Genomic DNA, 20,615 nt, shown 5'->3' with positions numbered 1-20,615 from the left:
AATACTCGTTTTAGGTTTCTCGACACCAGTATTTTTATTTAGAGCAACAATCCGAAAATATTTAAAATTCGTGTCAGTACTCCTTTAAGCGAGTGGCCGTGTGCAGTCACTGAGCTCATTTCTGCTGCTTCCTGTCGCGACACGCTTCGCTGGAATCGAGTGACGCGTGGCTGCCGCAGCGCTGTCGTGCGCGTGTACAATATACGACCGGCCGTCTGCAGCGGCTGTCGTCGCTCGCACACTGACGCGCTCAGCATTTCGGTCGGCAGAAAGTTCGAGGAGGAAACGACGAACGCGGGAAGAAAATGCGATTGCGCACGCTGTCTACGGCAGCCTACACGGCCATATGCATGTTGCCCATTGCGCGCTTCCCTTTGTGTATTGTGTGCTCGAGTGGTATACAGGCCGCGATTGCTTGCATGGTGAACGGCTTTTCTCGAAGCCCATTACAGTCGGCGGTGCGGTCTCTTTCGAGGCCGTATGCAAAAGGCGGCTGCTGCTGCTGCACGTTGCCCGTAATAGTGGCAGACCGAGGACAAACTTCGAGCTCACCGGTGCTCAGTGTCGGCCCTTCTTTCTCCCTATTTTTATTGTGCTCCGCTCTGTCGGAAGCGCATATGATCGGGCGCATGACGCAGCTTGCAGTGTTGCGGTATATGCAGGAGTATCAAGACTGCAGTTTAGTGCCATGGGTTGAAAGTGGTTCCGATATCGGTTCGAATTGAGTCTTATCGTATCGACCTGACGCGTGGCGGCAGTAGCTTCTCGGGGATGCGCACCGATCGCTCATTGAAGGTTTGAAGATCGCTAACGTGCCTTGCTAAGCGCTCATGAACGTGCATGCATGCATACATGCGCGCTTGTGTGTGTGTGTGTGTGTGTGTGTGTGTGTGTGTGTGTGTGTGTGTGTGTGTGTGCGCGTGTGTGTGCGCGCGTGCGTGTGTGTGTGTGTGTGTGTGTGTGTGTGCGTGCGTGCATGTTGCAAGCTCAGTGACTGTGTATTCTGCGGTTGGCAAATCTGAATTGTTCTGTTAAGCATTGCGCTTCAAACTTAACGGGTAACCGTGTAGGCCACGAAAACTGCAATACAAGCTGAAACCTCCAGTTTTTTCTCAAATGTCGTGTCCCGTAAACTGAGTGCATTGCCTTACAGACAGAAGAATTATATTTGCATATGCGCCACTTCGCACATAGTGGCTTAAGCTTGAACTCTGCTCTATACCATTCAAGTCTCTGGGTTTATTCAGCGAATCGGTATTTTCGTCCTCCGGAGCAGTGAAGAAAGTCGGGATGTGGTCTTTTCGAGGCACTCTTCTTTTCTTCTTTTTTTTTTTTTCCATCGTACGCACCGGTGGCTTTGCCCTCGAGGCGCGCCTTCAGTGCACGGTGAACGCACCCAGTGTTTAGCCGAGCAGCGCGCGTTCCGTCAGACCTCCGAGAAACGGAAGTGCGCCCAACGAACATCGCTGCGAATAGCTGCGAAAGCCCTGCAGCGCTGCGCAAGCAAGAGCCGTCATAGCATCGTCTGGTCAAAAACCGATGCCTATAATGCTGAACCGTGCGAAGCACAACGTTGTTTGATTCTGTTGTTCTATCGCTCGCTCTGTTCATAATGTTACATTGCGGTGTTTGAATGTTAATTCTTAAGCGTTCCAGACGGGAAAGTGTCTGACGCACAGTGTTAAGTACAAATTCATTAGTGAGTTATGCCCGCGAAGAAGACGGTGATTATTCCGCCACGGTGCTCGGCTGCTGACCGTCACGAAAGTCGCCGGTTCGATCCCGCCCGCGGCGCGGTCGCATTTCTATGGAGGCGATATGGTAGAGGCCCGTGTACTGTGCGATGTCAGTGCACGTTAAAGAACACCAGATGGGCTTAATTCCGGAGCCCTCCACTACAGCGTGCCTTATAATCATATGGTAGTTTTGGTACGTAAAATCCTAGACATTATTAAAGGCAGTGATTGCTGTTACCTAGTTAAAGAGGGAAGAGGAAGATAACCTACCTGCACATTATAAACTTCATGTAAAAGGCTGGTTCTTGTGTCGTTGGCTATTAAATACCGGGGTTTTACGTGCCAAACCAACGATATGATTACGAGCCAGGCCGTAATGGGACTTCGGAATAATGTTCTGATCACTTTTAAAATCTAAGCACATATCCGCCCATAGAAATGCATGCTGTCGCCGTGGACATGCAGGAATCGAGCCCGCGCCCTTGTGCTTGCAGCGTAACGCCATAGCCGCTAAACCACCCCGGAGGGTGTATCGTTGAGTGTCCGCAGCCTAACCGAACGGCGAACATGCCGTCAATGAGGACGGGTAGGTCGAATAGTTTTCAGCAGTTCTCATGATTTCTTCCTCCAATCGGTTGATATTTTAGCCTTCGGCGCGCGCTGCACGGTACTGGTGTGACAAAAGTACCGAAGAGAGGCGCGGGAGACAGATGGAGAGAGGAAGGATTCGCGTGGCCGAGAGCTGACTGCTCACCGTGACGTCGAGTCCCGGAAGAAAGAAAAAAAAAAACAGTAGGAACGAAACCGTGGGAAATGCGAGAGTGACCGCTGTGCGCACGTTGGCGTAGCGGTGAAGGCCGCCGGGCGCTTTAATTGTTCCAAACAAAGAAGCTGCAGCTATATACGCTTACCTTGCGCCGAAGAAAGGAAATTTCCGTTGCGCATTACCCTCCGCATCTTATGAGTCCGCTGGCGCAATGGTCACACGCGTTGCCGAGCAAAAAGTTCTCGCTGCCCGTCCAGCTGCGCGTTTCTTTTTGTTTCTTTGTTGTTGTGTTTTCGTTTACATTACTATATAGAGAGTCCATTATCCAGAGCCGAGGCTCCTGTGCGGCTGCGAAGCAAGGGTGCTGATAATTTCTAGCCGGGGAAGAGCTGATTACTTACGTTGAAAACACAACACTCTGCAGCAAAAGTTTGCGGGACTCGAAATTTTTTAGAAAGCTCTATTCACGCTTTGTCTGGGAACAAAGCCTTCTAACCTAACTCCTGCCTTGGAGTTGCAATAACCTTATATGTATGTACAGTACGGCCCACTGTTAAAGGGAACACTCGAATGAGCACTCTTCATGTTCGTGCATGGCACTGTTCTGTCAGAAGGAGTCGCAAGTGTCAACCACCAGTAGTCTTATGCAAATATAAGCCACAATGCTTTTGCAAGAGAGCGAAATTCGAAGATGCCCTGCACGCAAGTGTTCCCTTTAACAGTGGACCCGTCTGTACATATATGTAATGGAGTTCACCCGAATAACAGCTATGCTCGACATGGACGTAAATTAACACGTCACATCTTCATTACGAGGTATATAGACGGTTCGCCGGTCGCATTCCTCGGCACTGCATTGTGCAGAAACGTCGTTTTCGACATTATTAGAGTGTTTTAGCCGTGACGGCCGTACCGTGCCGGCTTCATCGGCACGAAGGCTTTCTTTTTTTTTTCAATTTTCAAGACATCTATTAGCCTTTATGATCATTTCATCAAGTTACCGAACACATTAAGCAACTCGCGCAGCCAAAAAGATTTTTTTTTTTGAAATCTGCGTGCTGATCATCTTACCGCACGGTAAACCGGCGCTGCTGAAACTCTTCTCTGTGGATCTTGAAGAGTGGGGCGAGATTGACCTTGTGAGAATCGTCTGTATTTTTTTTTTTTTAGCCCGGCAGTACCGGTGTTAACTCCAGTAATCGCTAGTCGAAAGTGCATTGTTTTCTAGGAGCATCCAGTCGTGGGTGGGTGCGCCCGTGTTTGCCCCGCACTTTCCTGCGCAGCAGCAACCTATAATCAAGTTCATAGCTCCCGAAGGTCAGCGTCAAACTGTGTAGGGCCTCGCCGTGAGCTGACAGAGTAATTTGAAACGGAGGGTCCATGGGCAAGGCGACTTGCTGTCGCGTGGGCACGGCTGCGCGTACGGGTAAGGTTTTCGATAACTCGGTCAGTGGGAAGCAGCACTTAAATGCTCTCGAGCGCGCGCGAAGGTGCTTTTTCTTGTTTTGTTTTGTTTTTTAAGGCGATGTAAGTGGTGCGGCGTAGAGCAGTAAAGAGAGGAGAGAAACTCAGCGTCCATTATCCGCGCGAAACTCCTTCCGAGAATTCGTATAACACGTGCGTGCGTACACATAGGGTAGGCAATTGTCCCTACTGCATGGACTGTACAACCTCCCCCCCCCCACCCCTCAACCCCCCCCGGAATCGCGCGCCGAGGATTGCGTAACGTTCTACTCGGAGGACAAAATTCGCTTGTGAGAGAAGAGTCCGTCAACGAAGTCTGAAGAGGATGACCTGCTGCTGTCTTGTCTAATTCTCCTCGTTCGTCGCTCGTTTGCTTTTCTTTTTTTTTCTTTTTTTTTCTTCACTCTTCTCCGCCTTCGCAGTCGTGCGTGCCCCCTTATTCGCTATGCTTGCTTGTAAATGGACAGGTTGGGTGTCGACACGAAGCGCTATAAAAGCCGGTCGTCGACGTCGTCTAGCGCGCGCGTATACGGCCATTGTGACTTTCGCGGAACGCGCGGGGAAACGATTAAACGACCGCCCTCTGACGGAACCTCGCTATGCGACCGACCATGCACGCGCGCGGGCGGCCTGACATATATAAGCGCGCTGCATAGGAGCGAGCGCTTATATGTACACTATCTCGCGGTTGACCGTAATGCGACGGAGTTTCCCTCTTTTCCGTCTCCCCCTTTTCTTATCCCTTCCCATCTCCCAAGGCTTCCTGAACCGCAGAGCCGCCTCGATCTTTGACCGTTTGCCGAGAGTGAGCCGGCTTGGCGCTGGCTGGCAGTGGGCCCGCCATTGTTTCCGATAACGAGGCACTGTGTGCTGTTCCCTTCTCTGTTTGCACTATCTGTACGAAAAGGTCTTGCGTGCGCGAGTATGTGTGGCAAAAAAGAAAGGCTTTTCCGTCTGGGTTCGCATTTGTTTCGTTCATTCGTTGCTCGCCTGACCGTCACCGAACTGTCGCAATCGCCACTTCCTCGAATGCACGAGCCGTGTATTCCAGGAACGAACGCAAACTGGCCGGCACGTGTTGATGTGATGCGGTCGCCGCCTCGGTCTATAGAGTTACCTTCCTGCCTCTGCGTCGTGGTTTAATTGCATGATTGCCACTCGGGCCTCGGCGAAGCTCGTCTAACTAGAAGGTAACTACATAGTGCAGTTGTTCGGCGTGGCGCATGAGACCGTGAACCTTGTCTTCTCGAATACGTTGGTATGCACGAGTGGTTGAGACGTTTCATTTATTGTCAGTGGACGCGTCTCTGGTGCCTCCTTGCATACAATGTACAGATTGCGTTGCGCATTGTTCAGGTAATTTGCGAGTCCTTTTCTTTCTCTCTAAACAGTGCATGTGCATGTAAGTACTCCGTCATCTTTCTAGGCTTTGTCAGCGCCATCTTCCTGTGCACTCAGACATTGTCACTTTAGCTTTTCCATCGATATATATATATCCTCAGGCTGGAAGCAAACGTGATGAGAATTTGTTAGCAGGGCCCATCTCTGCTTTGCAACATGCGCCCCCGGACCATGTATTCACATATGCAGTGTTCCTTTCCTTAAATCGTTCCGGTTGAAAGAGACGACAGATGGGCCGGAAGCAGCATTATAGTGGTGATTGCTGATGCTATAATCGTATCGGCAACTTCGAGCGAGTGTGAGACCGTGGCTTAAAAAAAAAGAATATATATATATATATATATATATATATATATATATATATATATATATATATATATATATATATATATATATATATATATATATATATATATATATATATATATATGTATGTATATATATATATATTGTAAAGTCGTTTCATCAACCAGATTTGCAGAACATGGCTTTTTTTTTTTCTTGTTTTCAGTATGCCTGCTGCCCGCAATTCTTCACGAAGCGTTTCTTTTCAGACCACAGAGAAACGTAACTGCGCTCGTCCTGTTGTCTTCTTCGTGTCGTCCCACGTTAATTTCGCGTTCATTTCCTTCGACAGAGAAATCGTTTCGAAAACGGACGTGATTGCCTTATGGTGATGAAACGTGTGAGGAATTTTTTTCGGGGTGGGGTGTATGTTCGGGCGTGCGTATATGTACGCATACAGAATGTGGAAATTTCGGGTAGAGGCCGGGGGGGGGGGGGGGGGGGGAGGTGAGGGGGTTGTTGAAACCCCAAAGCACCCCCCTGGCTACGCTGCACTGACTGCAGTTGCATTGGATTGAAAATCGTGCATTTGTTTCCTTGCGCATTCCTCGGTCGCATGACTGCTTGGTGTTTCTATGCAGATAGGTACATTGGAGTGGAGTTTAGATGTTATCGACTGCCCCTCCCCTCTCTCTCTCTCTCTCTCTCTCTCTCTCTCTCTCTCTCTCTCTCTCTCTCTCTCTCTCTCTCTCATCCTCATTCAGAGCTTTATTTTACGAGGCTCTATCTGAGCACGCAGCCGTGTACGAGCTTTCGCGTGGGCGAGCTCGCGGGGGCGTCTCGTGCTGCAATGTATACTCGAGACACCACCGATTTCTTTGCACGTATAAAAACACTGCAAACATCGTTTTGCGAGATCATAACGGGCTGCATCGGGGGAGCACTCGCCTGACTTCTCGACGCTTCGTGCATTGTCCACGCACCTGTCGCCTCACACGGCTCGTTTTCGCCGCCGTAAAGACCTTTTCGAGCGGCGTTTACGACGGCCACCCACTACGATAGGGCCAGAGAGTGGCCTTCTTTTCTGCAGTCCGGTGTGCTGCGCTTATCGCGCGTGTTTCGGCACCCCGCCATATAGATAGATAGGGACCGCCCGTGTGCTCTCCCGTCGTTCCCGTATCGCGCCGCCTTGTCTGCTGTCGCTCGTCGCCACGCGTCTTCGCCTTTTCGGACCGAAGGAGTCTCGCTTCAGGTGCGCGCGCGTCGTTAGCTGTCTTGAGAAGCGGGGCACGAGCCACCGGCGCCCTTCTATAAGGCGTATGCCTTAAGCCTTAAGCCTAGCTGTACGGAATATACATGCGAAGTTCGCGCTTTTACGAAGGGCACCGTGAAGTCGTGCGTCGTAATCCTGGCATGGCGAGAAGGCAGCCATGGGCTTCAGTAACGGAACCCACTGGGTCACGCGTCTTGGCTCTTGAGTTGAAGCGAAGAAGAACGCCTGTCGATCGTCTTCCAGACAGCCAGCCATCGGCCTCACGACGCTGACTGGCTCTGTACCTGCAGACTTCGAAGAACGTGTGTGTGCGCGCGTGCGCTTTAGTGCTTGGACGTATGGCCAATCACCGGCGATCGGAGCCGGCGCGGCTAAGCTGGGCATCCGAGGACGGAGCGGTGGCCGTGGTGCTAAGACGCTGCTACTCGTCGTACAGTCGACGCCAGCACCGGCAGTCGGAACCACGACCCGCTGCGAGGCAGCAACAGTCGCCGCAAAGCGGCTTGGAACGTCGTAGCTCGCTGCGATGCTGGTGGTGGGAGCGAAGGAGTCGCGTGGACAGCGGCCTCGGAGACGAAGAGGAGGACGAAGTTTGCAGTAAGGCGAGAGGCGATGGCTGCCCCATGGGCAGCAATGAGTCCACGGACAAGAGCCGTCGCCGACCTCCCGCGAAGAAGGGCGGCGCGCAGTCATCGTCGTCTTCGACAAAGTCGCGCTCGCGGGCTTCCCTGATGTCGTCGCCACAGGTAACAACTCGCCTCTGACAAACCTTTCTTTTTTTTAATGCGTAGCCACACTGAGGCGTGCGCACAGGCGAAAGATGCGCAAAGTCTACCCTGTAACTTTGCTCAGTCGTACCTGTTCCGAAACTGTCTAAAGTGCTGTGTTGTGTCCATGCAGATTTTGGCGATAATGACGGCCGTGGGAACCTGATGTTACATTCCAACAATTAATCGTTTACTTCCCATCTTTACCTCCGGAATAACGGGGATCAAAGGCAGGCCGTTGTTAGAAGCATGTCATCGCTTCATTTTCACTTTATAGCATCCATTGCGAAGTTTGTTTTCTTTCGTTTAGACGCGACCGATTGGAGGGGGCGGGGGGAAGCTGCGTTGGGACTTCGACCCCCCCCCCCTCCCCCTAATGGATGACGCCTATGTAACCACATACACAATGCATCCGGTACTGCATGCATGGTCGCCGTTTCGTCTGCGGATTGTTGTCGGGTCCACCGAGCATTCCACTTCGCGCTCGTCCCGCTGGTTCACCTTTCTTGTATTTCTTCTCTTTCGCCGCTTCTAAGTACCATCGTGGACTCTATTTCCTGTTGTATAACCCTCGTGTCGCCGCCATTCAGGCTTCTTTTCTTTAATGCCAAAGCGTTTTCCGACTGCCTTCCTGCAAGGTGTTGCAATTTCACCGCGGCGCGTTTATATTGCCCGTGCGATAGGGGTTGAAGGACGTTTCGCGGCCGTAAAACGTCCGTCGGTCTGCATGCGTTGCTTTCTTAAATGTTCGAGCGAGAGCTTATCTTCGTGGACCCTTTTTTTATATCCGTACGTGATCCAGCACACGTTGCCTAAGCGCGTTCTCTTGATCGGCAGACGCGCGTTTCTAAAGAAGACAACTCTCAATAGGTCGATTGGTTCATTGAAAACAAGAGCCCAGCTAAAAAGAAGAAAAGATAAACTCACGAGAGATAACGCGCAGACAGAACTATAGCATTGACGTACACCTGAGTGATTGATTACTCCTGGAAACAGATAGCGTACGGTGTACGTCCTTTTCATATAGACTATTTTACGGATGGGGTTTCGGTGCTGCCATATTGAGCTGTTAACCTTGACTTTTTTTGTATATTTAAGAACTAAACGAACAGTGCTGAAAACGTTTGGGTTGGTGCATTCGACGTTTCATGGCCTTATTAATTCACATCGCCATGTACAAAGAGGAGAAAACATTCGTTTACCAGCCCAAGGTGGCCGGCGGTGCCCAGATGCCTTACGTAAAATCGTCTACATACCGCGCCGCGTACGTGACGTAACAGCCTACGTTCACCGTCAGCGCTAGTGACGTCGCGCTTGTGCATAGGTCGTCTTAGTTTCATTAAACGGCGACATAGTCATATTTCCGTTCATAAGCGTGGGTGACTACATCCATAGTCCCTCAATACCGTATTGAAGGACTATGCTATAGCTATGCGATAGTTGGGCATGTGCGTCGTGACGTCATGCACGATGGCGTTGATTGCGCACTTCACACAGCGCATGTCAGTTACGTACCGTGGATAAACAGTGAAAATAATACTTTCTCTTTTTTTCGTGCCCGGACAACGCATATCGTCAAGATTGAATTAATCGACGACGGATAAGCTCTATACATCGCCCCACGGAGCATATCGCCAGACTAAATTAAATAACTGAAGTATTTATGTTATAGGTTTCAAAACAGGAGAAAGTGCCTCAGAACAGGCTGGCCGACGTTTCGATAAGGGACCTATCTTTGTCAAAGGCGCCTTGTCGTCCCTGGCGTGTTAGTTTTAAGGGGTTAGTGATGACGTCATGTCCAGCGGTGGCACGTCTGTTGCTGTTGGTAATTTCTGCCTGGAAAGAGAGAAACTCGAAAGCAGAGAAGTGTAGCCCTTGAAATGTGGCAAGGGCTGCACTCCTCTGCTTTCGAGTTTCTCTCTTTCCAGGCAGAAATTACCATCAGCAACAGACGCGCCACCGCTGGACATGACGTCATCACTAACCCCTTAAAACTAACACGCCAGGGATGACAAGGCGCCTTTGACAAAGATAGGTCCCCTATCGAAACGTCGGCCAGCCTGTTCTGAGGCACTTTCTTTTGTTTTGAAACCTATAACGTGTATCCATCTGTCGGCTCCCTTCTTGATCTTGAAGTATTTATGTAAGGAAACACGTTCCTGGCATGGACAGAGGGGTGAGCGGAACGAGCACGATGCAACCGACACATAATTAGCATACTGTAAATGACTCCTCAATAGGCATCGCACCATTGGTGCAGACTAAACTTCAGCGCAGCTCGTATAGTGAGCATACTTGGCAAAAAAAAAAAGAGTAAGCTTTGCGGCACGACACCTAGCTACGATGGCGGGTTCATTATTGTGTAACAGTACCCGACAGAGTCTGAATAAGACCAATACAGGCAAGGGTGGGCTTCTCATTACGCCCTGAGGAGTACAAACCAGCTTGCTCAACAACCGGCATATGTGCTTACTACTATATAGTAACGCACTCCCATACTGCTGTGCTGTCGTGCGTAGAAGCCCCTTCAGTGTCACGTGATTCCAGTTTCTGTTTGATGAAGGCCGCTTGTATGCATATACGTCCTCGATGCCTGAGACGACGCCGCGCTTCCGAAGGGTGGCGGCGGCACAAGGTTTCCAGATGCACTTGACGACGTGCAGGCCTGCGCCTTGGCTAGGCTGGTGTGTGTCTTATTGCAACGCTGGGACGGGCTCTGGTTTCTCCATCTTCGGCAGAGTCGACATGCCGCAATCTTTCCGAGGTCCGTGGCGACAGCCGTACTCTCGCACCAGCCGCCTCCTTCCTCATCGCCTTAATTAAACCTCTAGTTAGGGCTTTCCCGCTTGCGAATTGTGTGGCTCGGCCAGAGTAGAGTTAAACTTCATAAAAGCAGGAGGCCTTGCCTTATCGGAACAAGGGGGCGAGCGTAGCTTCGCGCGTACGTGCGTGACGTACCACTTTTCTTTCTTTCTTTCTTTCTTTCTTTCTTTCTTTCTTTCTTTCTTTCTTTCTTTCTTTCTTTCTTTCTTTCTTTCTTTCTTTCTTTCTTTCTTTCTTATTTATTTATAGTGGGAGGCTGCCTAGCGCATCTCGAAGCCCGACATTCGGGAGGCAGTCCAGGGTAGCGGAGGTCTATACCTGACGAAGTCTCCTCAAAACATTGCCCGAGGGATTATCTGCAAGTATATACACAATGTGACGAAGTAACATAATGTATACGTAATGTATTTCTACGAAGTCTAAACAACACTTTGTTGCAGTTGGCCTTTACGCGAACATTTGAGCACAGCCTGTAGCGTTTGACGTCGCGTCTTTTATTTGCGCCGCTGAGGCGTCTGGGGCGCCTGCTTGCCCCGAGGTCGCCCTTGGGCACCGACGATCGGGCGCCGTCGAAGGAGCGCCAGCGGGGCGTTTTCACTCAGTCCTCGCGCGCGGCCGCGTCGTACTGCAACTTTACGTTATCGCGACCCAGTTGCGCGCCAGACGCAGGGAGGACCGCGTTCCTCTGAACGCGCCGGCGCCGGCTGTGTAGGGCGAATAAAGCCGAGCGCTTGAAGCGACGTCGCCTGCTAGACGGCAACAAAATAATCATAAAAACGCCGCGCGGAAAATGGAGCGCAAGAACAAGAAAGAGGCGCCTCGACTGAACAAATAGAGCTGGCAAAGTGCAGCCGCGTGATTCGGCCGGGTTTCTGTCTTGAAATCATAAAGAAAACCTAGAAGGCGTCGTTGATTTGTGTATTTTTTTTTTCTTCTTACCGCGATGATTGACGTCACGGCGGCGGTGAGCTGCAGTCTTCTACACCGCGGCCGGCGATGGGGCTACGCGCGCGAAGACTTCGCAGGAACGGTGCGCGACCGTGTAAAATCGAGTCGTGTCACTTCGATGAGGATGCGTGCGTTTCTTTCTCTACTTCATCTTCCTCTTCTTTCGTCGTATTCTCGGTCTCTTTGGGCGTGTTAGTAACGGACTGGCTGCTTGCGCGCATTTTGGTTGGCAGGTCTCAGCTGCGCGTGCGGGCATGCCGGTCGCCCGCGTTTTTCCGCGTCCTGGTTTATTTCTTTGGCGGGCGCAACTGCCTGCCTGCATGCCTGCTCTTCCAGCCTTCACCATTTTTTTTTTAATTTCTCTCTTTTTTCTCGCGAGGCGATGGAAGAGCTATGAAGTGGGCGTGTATACGCGTCTCCGCATGCACGCGTCCTGGGCCAGAATTTGGTGGTCGTGGCTGAGTGGTTTTCCAGCTTTTTTATCGGCATCCGAGCGACCGCACTTGTTGTATACGGGATGGGTGTTTCGGGGCCGTCTTATATGCCTCTACGCGTGGGAATACGCGGGTATATATATCTATAGCCGCTGCATGTATGTATGCAGATCGATAGAGGAAGACCGTTTTCTCGCAGAATAAATCGACCTGGCTAATATGTCTGCTTCTTATATATTCTTCGATGCATCATCGGCTATATGGTCTTCTGGGGCTGTTCCGCCGCTGAACGCGAATTCGTGGGCTAGACCGTATCTTGATATGGGGCGTAAAGCGCCCTAAATAACCATATTATCGATGCGTGTTAACTTCGGAAGATATTTAAACAAACTAGGGGTGTGCGAATATCAAATTTTTCGAATACGAATCGAATATCGAATATCAAAGGAAAAATGCCTCCACAGTAACAATATTTTATTTAACATGTAGCTATTTGAAAAAAACAAACAAAAACATTAACAGCCTGACTGGCAACACAACATACACTGCTATCTCCAGAACACAATGTCCAGGCTAGCACAATGCACATCACAACACAAGCAAATATCACGGCACAATGAAAGTAATGACTATATACATGTTATCATGAAGAAATATGAGTTGCTCCACATGATCAGGCAGCAGGCGCTCCCTTGTAACAGAGACAACCCCCCCCCCCCCTGCCACTGAAAAGGCACGCTCGCTTGGAACAGAAGTGGCTGGTATAGGGAGTTACATGGGGCAAAGCTTTGCCAGACTGGGGTATCTGAAGGTGCCTACAGTACGCCGCCAGTCACGTGGGTCACTGTCTTTCTTCAGAAGTGGTCCCGCATAGTGAACGAGTGGTAGTTCGACACGTTACGGCCGCATAATATTGAAAATGTACGGTTACATGATCGCCAACAGCGCTGCACGTCGGAGATGCACCAGCAATAAATCATACGTATTGGGGCGCTCGTCGCAGGCAGATATCGTGCCTCCGTGTACTTACGATGTGTATCGCTCCTCTCGGCAACGTTTTTAGCGATACGAACGCAGCAGAAATGTGGAAGACGAGTTATTTTATCCATGATAATCGAATCGCATATTCGATTTTTCGAATATTCGAAGTTATCGAATATTCGAAACTTTTCGAATGGACGATTTTCGAATCGAATACGAATATCTCGAATGTAATGTTCGACGAATATTCGAAACTTTCGAATATTCGCACACCCCTAAAAAAACGTAATCCGAATAGCTGTTTATTCAAAATCGTGTCACGGCATAATGGGCAGTATTGTATGTAATCGTAATCGTAAGCGCTGTTTTAAGCGGTCTTATCTCGTTTATGGCATAGTATAACGTAAATGGTATGTACAATTGAACATCCCGCATATCTGCGCTAAGCAGCTGGGTAAGCTGAGCATTAGGTTTGTGGCGCACTTGCTTTTAACGTTTACACAGGCGCATATTTTTTTCTCCCGGGTTACGTCTCAGCGCCTCTGATTTTCTTTCTTTCTTAACCTTACATTGCATCTGTATACGTATACACTGTCTGTGTGTGCACGCTATGTGTATAAAGGAGTTTCAGATAAAAACCACGCAACGCGCCTATACGTGCTTCTGAGAGTATATCAGTATGCTGTTGACATTTCACCAAACCCTTCGTAGAAACTTCATATTACCGTTCATCCAGGAATCGAACGCTGCAGAGGGTTGACGTTAGCTCATCGTTGTTATAGTCAACATACTTTTGGTTCAGGCGAATGCTGCCTTCCGGTCAGAGCCGGAAGTTGCCCAAGAGAAACAAACAACAGTTCATTGAGGCCTTTCCCGCTATCCTATATGCGCGTTCCGAGTATATTGCGTGTGTGTCCAGCGGCGTTTCGAGCGCTGTTTGCCCCCACCCCCACCCCGCGGAACGTATTGCGCGATAGACGCGGTGGCGTTTGATGCACTTGATCGCGACGAAGAAGGGAGTGATGCCACGACGGCGATTCCCGGTAAAGAGACTGGCTCGTAAGTTGTGCGTCGGCGAACTGACGTCTCACTTCACGTATACTCTCCCAACCATTGCATCAGCCGAGCTATAGTCTTCCAGCGCATGCTTTGCGGCCTATCTGCAATTATACACTCACCCAACCATCGCATCAATGTAGGCCGAGCTAGTCTTTCAGCGCGTGCTTTGCGGCCTATCTGCAATGTAAGCGTGGTAAGTATTTCAAAAATCTATGGGAGAGTCGGACGTTTATTTGCTGTTATCTACGAAAGGGATAATTGACAACCACCCGCTTGTAGCACGAAGCCACCAGAAGATCCATACGGATTTCCATTTGCGATATTTCGTGTCCATGTGCTTCGAGTCCATGTGCTTTGACTCATTCGCCCTCGCGCTATAGCATCCTATAGCATCCTTGCTAGCGACTGGGACGAATTTTTCTACAACTAAGAAGCTTATTCCTTTCCGAGAAATTCTAATGGATTTCCTTGTGGCTTCGTGCTACAAACGTGTGTCTGGCAACTATCCCTTTCATCAACCCTTCCGCCACCTTGCGGGATTCTGCAGGACTTAATTGCAGTAGGCTGTTAGCTGTGCAGAAGCGGATGCCACGCCAGGGCTTCCTTTGAAAATATCCGAGTGTTCTGAACGCTTTAGCGCTCGTTATCGGGACTTGGTATACGTGCAGTAGGTTTTGATGAGACGTGAGAAGGGAAGTGAAGAACCGGAACGGATCCTCTCATTGGCTCGCGAAAAGAGTTGGTTATGACGTTTGAACAACGTATACGTGACGGCTTCGGATAATTCGCATTTCGCCCCCCGTCTTTGTAAGACGCCACCATGTGAAGCCAACCGGCAATTAGGCCAAGGAAAGCATAGATGACATTAATTGTTGTCTTTAATTGATGTGCAGTAATTATGACATTAATTGAAATGTATTAAAGTGGACGAAAAATCATCATTTCCATTGTCCGCCGCGGTAGAGCAGTGGTTACGGTGCTCGGCTGCTGACCCGAAGGTCGCGGGTTCGATCCCGCCCGCGGCGGTCGCATTTCGATGGAGGCCAAATGCTAGAGGCTCGTATATATACTGTGCGATGTCAGTGCACGTTATAGAACACCAGACGGTAGGAATTTCCGGAGCCCTCCACTATACGGCGTCTCTCATAATCATATCGTGGTTCCGGGACGTAAAATCCCAGATATTATTATTACCCTTTCCATCGGTTTGATCCGAACCCACAACATTTGAATTACGTGTCCGATGCTCTACCTTTTCGTTATGTCACTCCTTGTGCGCCTATTGTCAGAGAACGTATACGCTATCTACCTCAGCCGATGGTCGTCATTCCTCAAAGTGATCGCACCATCGTCGCCTTTCTCAGAACCAATCACTATCGCACGTCGCTCTGCCTCTCCGTTCGCCCTTTCGCTCTCTCTTCTATGCCGCTTTTCGTTATCTCGAAAGTGGCTGGAACCTTTCCGCGAAAAGGCTAAAAATCCTCTGTGCTCGAAGTTCCGCGCATTGCCCAACACATGCTGGTGAGTTGTACACTGGTCCCGCAGTCTTAATAGTTCTTCCGAGTTGCACGTCGAATCGCGAGAGCCCTGCGGCTTTCTAAATTCGACTATCGCTATAGATTCCATGGTACTGTGGCTTTTCGCTTCAGCACGGTCTGTAACAGAAGGACGGAGTATCTCATAACTATCATTCGTCTATCGCGATAGCGTTTCTTCGAAATAATATAGCTGAATGAGAAGCGGATATAGAATCGACGACCCAGTGATTCTGAAGGGTTATCGGACTGCTCTCCGCTTAGTGTTTTCTTAGCCTGTGTGCCCCCTGTGTACTCGCGTGTGCGCATCAGAAGTGCAGTTGTGTAAAGAACAGATGTCCATCACCACTCAGAAGAGGAGCGTATACGACGCGAACGAATGAACAGTCGATCAATGGACCTGAATTACTGCGATATACGCGTACGTATATACTATACACACTGTGGGTTTCTTTGGACTGCCTGATCTGGGAACGATACATGCCGCGGTGTGTTAGGGTGCTGTTTCTTTGTTTCTTCATTTTAGAATGGCATCTTTAGTTGTTTCTGTTGCTTTTTTTTTCGTAGTTTTTTTTTTTTTTCACTCTAGTAGTCATCTTCGCGTCACACTGAAGCGTGGAAACCATTCGATCAGAGTGAACCAGAAGGACTCTGGTCGGACGATGCATCGGAGAGGTGACTGCTCCTGCTATGTTGAATATCTTATGTAAATGAGCACGTCGCCTTGTTGCTTTAGGCAGCGCACTCATTTCCGTAATGATTTCAACAGATAAGCAGTGCGTTAAAAAAAAGAACATGGTGCTAAGCTCACTATTTCCGTCTTTTTTTTTTCTCGTTTTTGATTACACGTGTTCACGTTTTAACGACGATCCCTCGGCGGATGAGCTTCGGTTGCAATTTCGAAGAATAGAATCGCGTGGGCGCTCGTTTCGCAGATAAAGATTTTCTTTTCTTTCTTTTTTTTTTAGATCCTTCTGGGCGCAGCACCCACATCTAGTGTGCTTAAGCCAACTATCGTAGACGAGGAGTGGCTTAAGCAACCCTTAGTGGGCGTGCTCGTGCATTGGGTTCGTTATTGTTTTGAACTTTTCCAGTAGCTCCTGTACTGTGCCTGCATTCTGCACCTTTCTAGTGAAATTGTGAGGCGCGCATGATTGTACGCTACTTTTTTTATATGTGTAGTGACCAATCGCCCTGGCTTCACTTATAGAGAGTGCTCCAAATCTTTTACCTTTATTTCTAAACTGAGGAGGCCACGCACCTTTAATGGGCTCAAGTATGGTCGCACAATAAAGTTTATTTCTCTCCATTTCCTCTCTTTCTAAACAAACAGTTCTGCTTTGTCAGATAAGCTGTTCGAGTAATTAGCCAGTAAGCCCTGCATCCGACTTGTCGAAATATTGTGCACCATCAGCAGCACCTCGTTATAGCCCGACCAGCGATGACTATCTCGCTTACCAAAATAGGTTGTAGCTATGTCTGCGTAAAGCTAATAGTAATAACCGCATATTAGCCCTCTATACCTCTAACGCGTAGCCTTCTTTCTTCGTTCTCGAATTCACACGCAGATGGCGCTCCGGCAAAAGTCTTTCATTCACCTCTCGCCGGCCTTTCTTTAGGGTTCATCCTCCGCTTCGCGCGATGACAGACTGCGCGCGCCACGGTGAATGCCCCTTTTTCCTGAGCTTCCTGAAGTGCGCGCAGCTGAAGCGCGGCACGCGCGGAACGCCTTTCAATCTTGCCTCCCCTCCTTTCACTGCAAATATGAGAAGCCTTTCTCATGCGACGCTTCTTCCTCTCATCTAATTTCCCCGTTTAGCAGCTGTACGCGGGAGCTCCGTTAATCGCTGTTTTCCTCTTCGGCGGATCAGATGGTGTTCTTTTCTTCTCCCTGCTCGCGGAACGAGATGATGTTCTGGCGTGGGTGCCATAAATAGCCCTCTTTTTCTCTCTCTCTCTCTTGCTGGAATTCTCCTTTTTTATTTATTTTTTTCGATTGTTTTCTCCTAGAGCTTCTCTTCCGGCGTGCGTCGTTCCGGGACGTCTCTGCTCTTGGTCTCGGAAGACGATTCTGTTTGCGTCTGCCGAGCGAAGTCGCGGATGTAGTGGTGGAGATGGGAGGCCTTGCAGAGTGCGGAGTCGTTGTCTTATACACGGCGTTGTTTCCAGAAGCTGCGAATAGGAACACTCGGAAGAGCCGTTCAAGAACCACTTTCGCTAAAACACGCGCCTGGGAGACTCCTCGCGAGAGCGCTTTTTTGTGTAGGATTCCGTTTGTTCCCGTGTGTGTGTGTACATGTCCTCCTGAAAGCAGAGACATTAGAACGAAAGGATATACAAAGCTCCCGCGCCTTTGTTAGTCAGCAGGGATTCTTGTGGAGGTTCTTTCTTTTTCTTCCGTACTCGGGCGCGCGTTCGCGTAGATCGGTTTGAGATGACGGCAGCGTGGAACGACTCCGTGGAACATACTTAAGAGGTTGAGTGCGTGTGCGTGCGTGCGTGTGTGTGTGTGTGTTTCGCTCTGGTTCTTTGCCGCCTCCCTCCCCCCCCCCCCCCCCTTTCCCGCTTCTCTTTTTTTTACGAATAGCAACGAAGAAAGCACGCAAAAATCTAGGTATACGGAGTCGTGCCGTTCTTTACGGCGATGTTTCTTTTCCCGGCACATGCGCGAATAGAAAGAAAAGTTTCGCTTCTCATGATTTTTCTATCTTGATTCTTTTTGCGCCTGCGCAGTTTCTTTCTTCTTAAGCCGTGTATGTATATATATATATATATATATATATATATATATATATATATATATATATATATATATATATATATATATATATATATATAGCTCGATTGTGCTAGTGCCATACGTGAGGCGATGTATGAAAGGTTGTCCGTATATCGTACAGCTTCTCGCGACCGAAACCGTTAGTCGGAACTCTCTCCTCGTTTCCGCGCGCTCCAATCGGCAAGTATATTCTAGCATACGCACTAAATATCCGCTACAGCTCCGCTTTGTTCGGCGTCTGGTGCGTTTTTTCTCGCGTTCCTCATAATCGTTATGTATACCGCTCGTAAACATATCATCCCCGAAAACGGCCGCCGCCGCTGCTGATGCTGCAGCGTTTACTTTTTTTTTTTCCGTCGTATTAAGCGGTTATTCGCTACCGCGTTCGCGACGACTGTTTTCGTGCATTACGTGTGTGTATACGGTCGCGAAAGCACGTATACAATGGGGCCGCGCGAGCTTTCGTCGTTTAGGGCCCTCCATTATTTCTTCGCGTGTATTTCGTTCATCTCTTTTCTTTCCTTCCTTTGTTGTTGCGCGTGCACACGCGATGAGGGAATCTTGGTTGAAGGACTCCGAGAAGATGTGGATAATGGGCTTCTTGGGAAAACGCGTGTGCGAGCCCCCCTTTCGAATTGTGGCGAGTTGGCGCCGGTTCGCGGCTGGCTGTTGTATAATTTATCGCCATTCGCGCGTATAGGCTTCCCAAGCAACGCTTAGCGGCGCTGCTGCTCTTGACAGGCAGCGCCATCTCTGGCAGAAAAAGAGAAACTGGGGCGTGATCAGCGAGCGCTTTCCCTTCTCGTCACCGCGTTGCCGCTCGCTTCCGTGCACGTGCAGAGCTCTCGCGGTGCACTTGCGGCGTCTCACAATGTACCGCGTGCAGTGCGGCTTCAAAAGGATCTTCAAGCTTGACTGGCACTTCCGCAAAGCGAACTTGATAAAATGAGGAAAGCTCGTCAATCACGTTAACGGTGAAGAGCAGACGATCGACGACAACCACGCCCGACTCAAAGCGAAATGCATTTCCCAAGTCGCGATTACACCGTGTAGGACGTATACCTCGAGGTAAGTCTCATTCTGTCACGTTAAAGATGAATAATGGTCCACATGCACTCCGAAATGAAGCCGTACACGCTATCGATGTTCTGCGGCGTGGACTACGAATCATATGATTGTTGTTTTGATATGGCATGCTTACAGTAGCAGCAGTGTACTTTCGTGAACAAACGTTTGCGGCGTGCGAAAAAAAGATTATACGGCCATGGCACTGCTTCCTAAGAAGGTTAGAGTCAAGTCCTCCGTGCCGCTGGAGAATCACCCGCCGATTAAGACGCGAGGCAGCTAGCTGAGCTTCAACCACTGTGAAGCAAGATGAACTGCTCGCCTCGTTTTTTCGGCTCTCGCGTCATGCTTGCAGTCTCTTTTTATGATACCGACTTGACAGGCGTATAAAACCTGTTGCGTGAACGCGGCTAGGAAATCGCACAAAGTCAGAAGGTGGTTAATTCAAGGTTGCAATTGCAAAGCATGTACGAAGTGCCAGTTATATTTAGCGGCTTAAATATATATATCACCCCAATAAAGTGACAAAAACAAAGCAAACCTGCAGAACGATGTCAAAGCTTGCTGCAAATGCACAAACGTCCGTTCCGGCGTGATAAAGCAGCCTTCCCGACGCGTGAAATGCAGGCGCCGAACTTCTGACAATGTGTGGAGTTCAGTTGAATTCAACCAACCGCGCAACGCTAACGGTATAACGCGAATGTGAACGTTCAACACCGACGGGTAGGTCTCACGAGCACGGGGAATCAAAACACAAAGTTGCTTCACCTACAACCGTAACTGTACTTTAACAATGCGAGAAGACAGCGAGTAATCATTACTGTATAGTCGCTGCGTGCATGCGCCCCGTTACTTACCGATTCAGGTAGTCGGAACGAACGAAAGCGATGAACTCAGACAGCCAAAATAGAAGGCGAGACAGCGCTGTCAGCTATCCACGCTTGCCGCCTTTATTTCTCGTGCGACACGCCCGGGAACCGATACAGTTTAACACGTGAATCGTGTGCCTTGTCTGCACTGTTGTGGCTGGCCACTAAACCGCAATACTTCGGACCACGCTTGCGCTTCCGCGGGGTCGCTTCTGCCATCGTGGAAATGCGCAGCTTCGCACAGCAAGCCTCTCGGTTCAACGTGCCGAGCTGACGGCCCCACAGTTACCCGCACCGAGAGAAGAACGCGAGCGCACGTGCGCTACCGCTACCGTGAAAGGGGCTGAGTCGGCCGCGCGACGGTTCAGTGTTTTCCGACAGAGCCGCAGCGCGGCTGGCGCGGCGCTGTCGTCGCGCCGCAAACTTGAGC

At 49.6% G+C, this 20,615-nt stretch overlaps 1 protein-coding gene across 4 annotated transcripts in view; it reads left to right on the top strand.

Annotated features, from left to right (window-relative positions):
- LOC119387683 (tyrosine-protein phosphatase non-receptor type 4) overlaps nucleotides 1-20,615 on the top strand; it is a 253,973-nt gene that overhangs the window by 204,660 nt on the left and 28,698 nt on the right. The gene's annotated exons all lie outside the window — the stretch shown is intronic.

The sequence above is a fragment of the Rhipicephalus sanguineus genome, chromosome 3 (assembly GCF_013339695.2).
Source record: "Rhipicephalus sanguineus isolate Rsan-2018 chromosome 3, BIME_Rsan_1.4, whole genome shotgun sequence".
NCBI lineage: Eukaryota > Metazoa > Arthropoda > Arachnida > Ixodida > Ixodidae > Rhipicephalus > Rhipicephalus sanguineus.
This window is presented reverse-complemented; position numbering and strand designations above follow the sequence as displayed.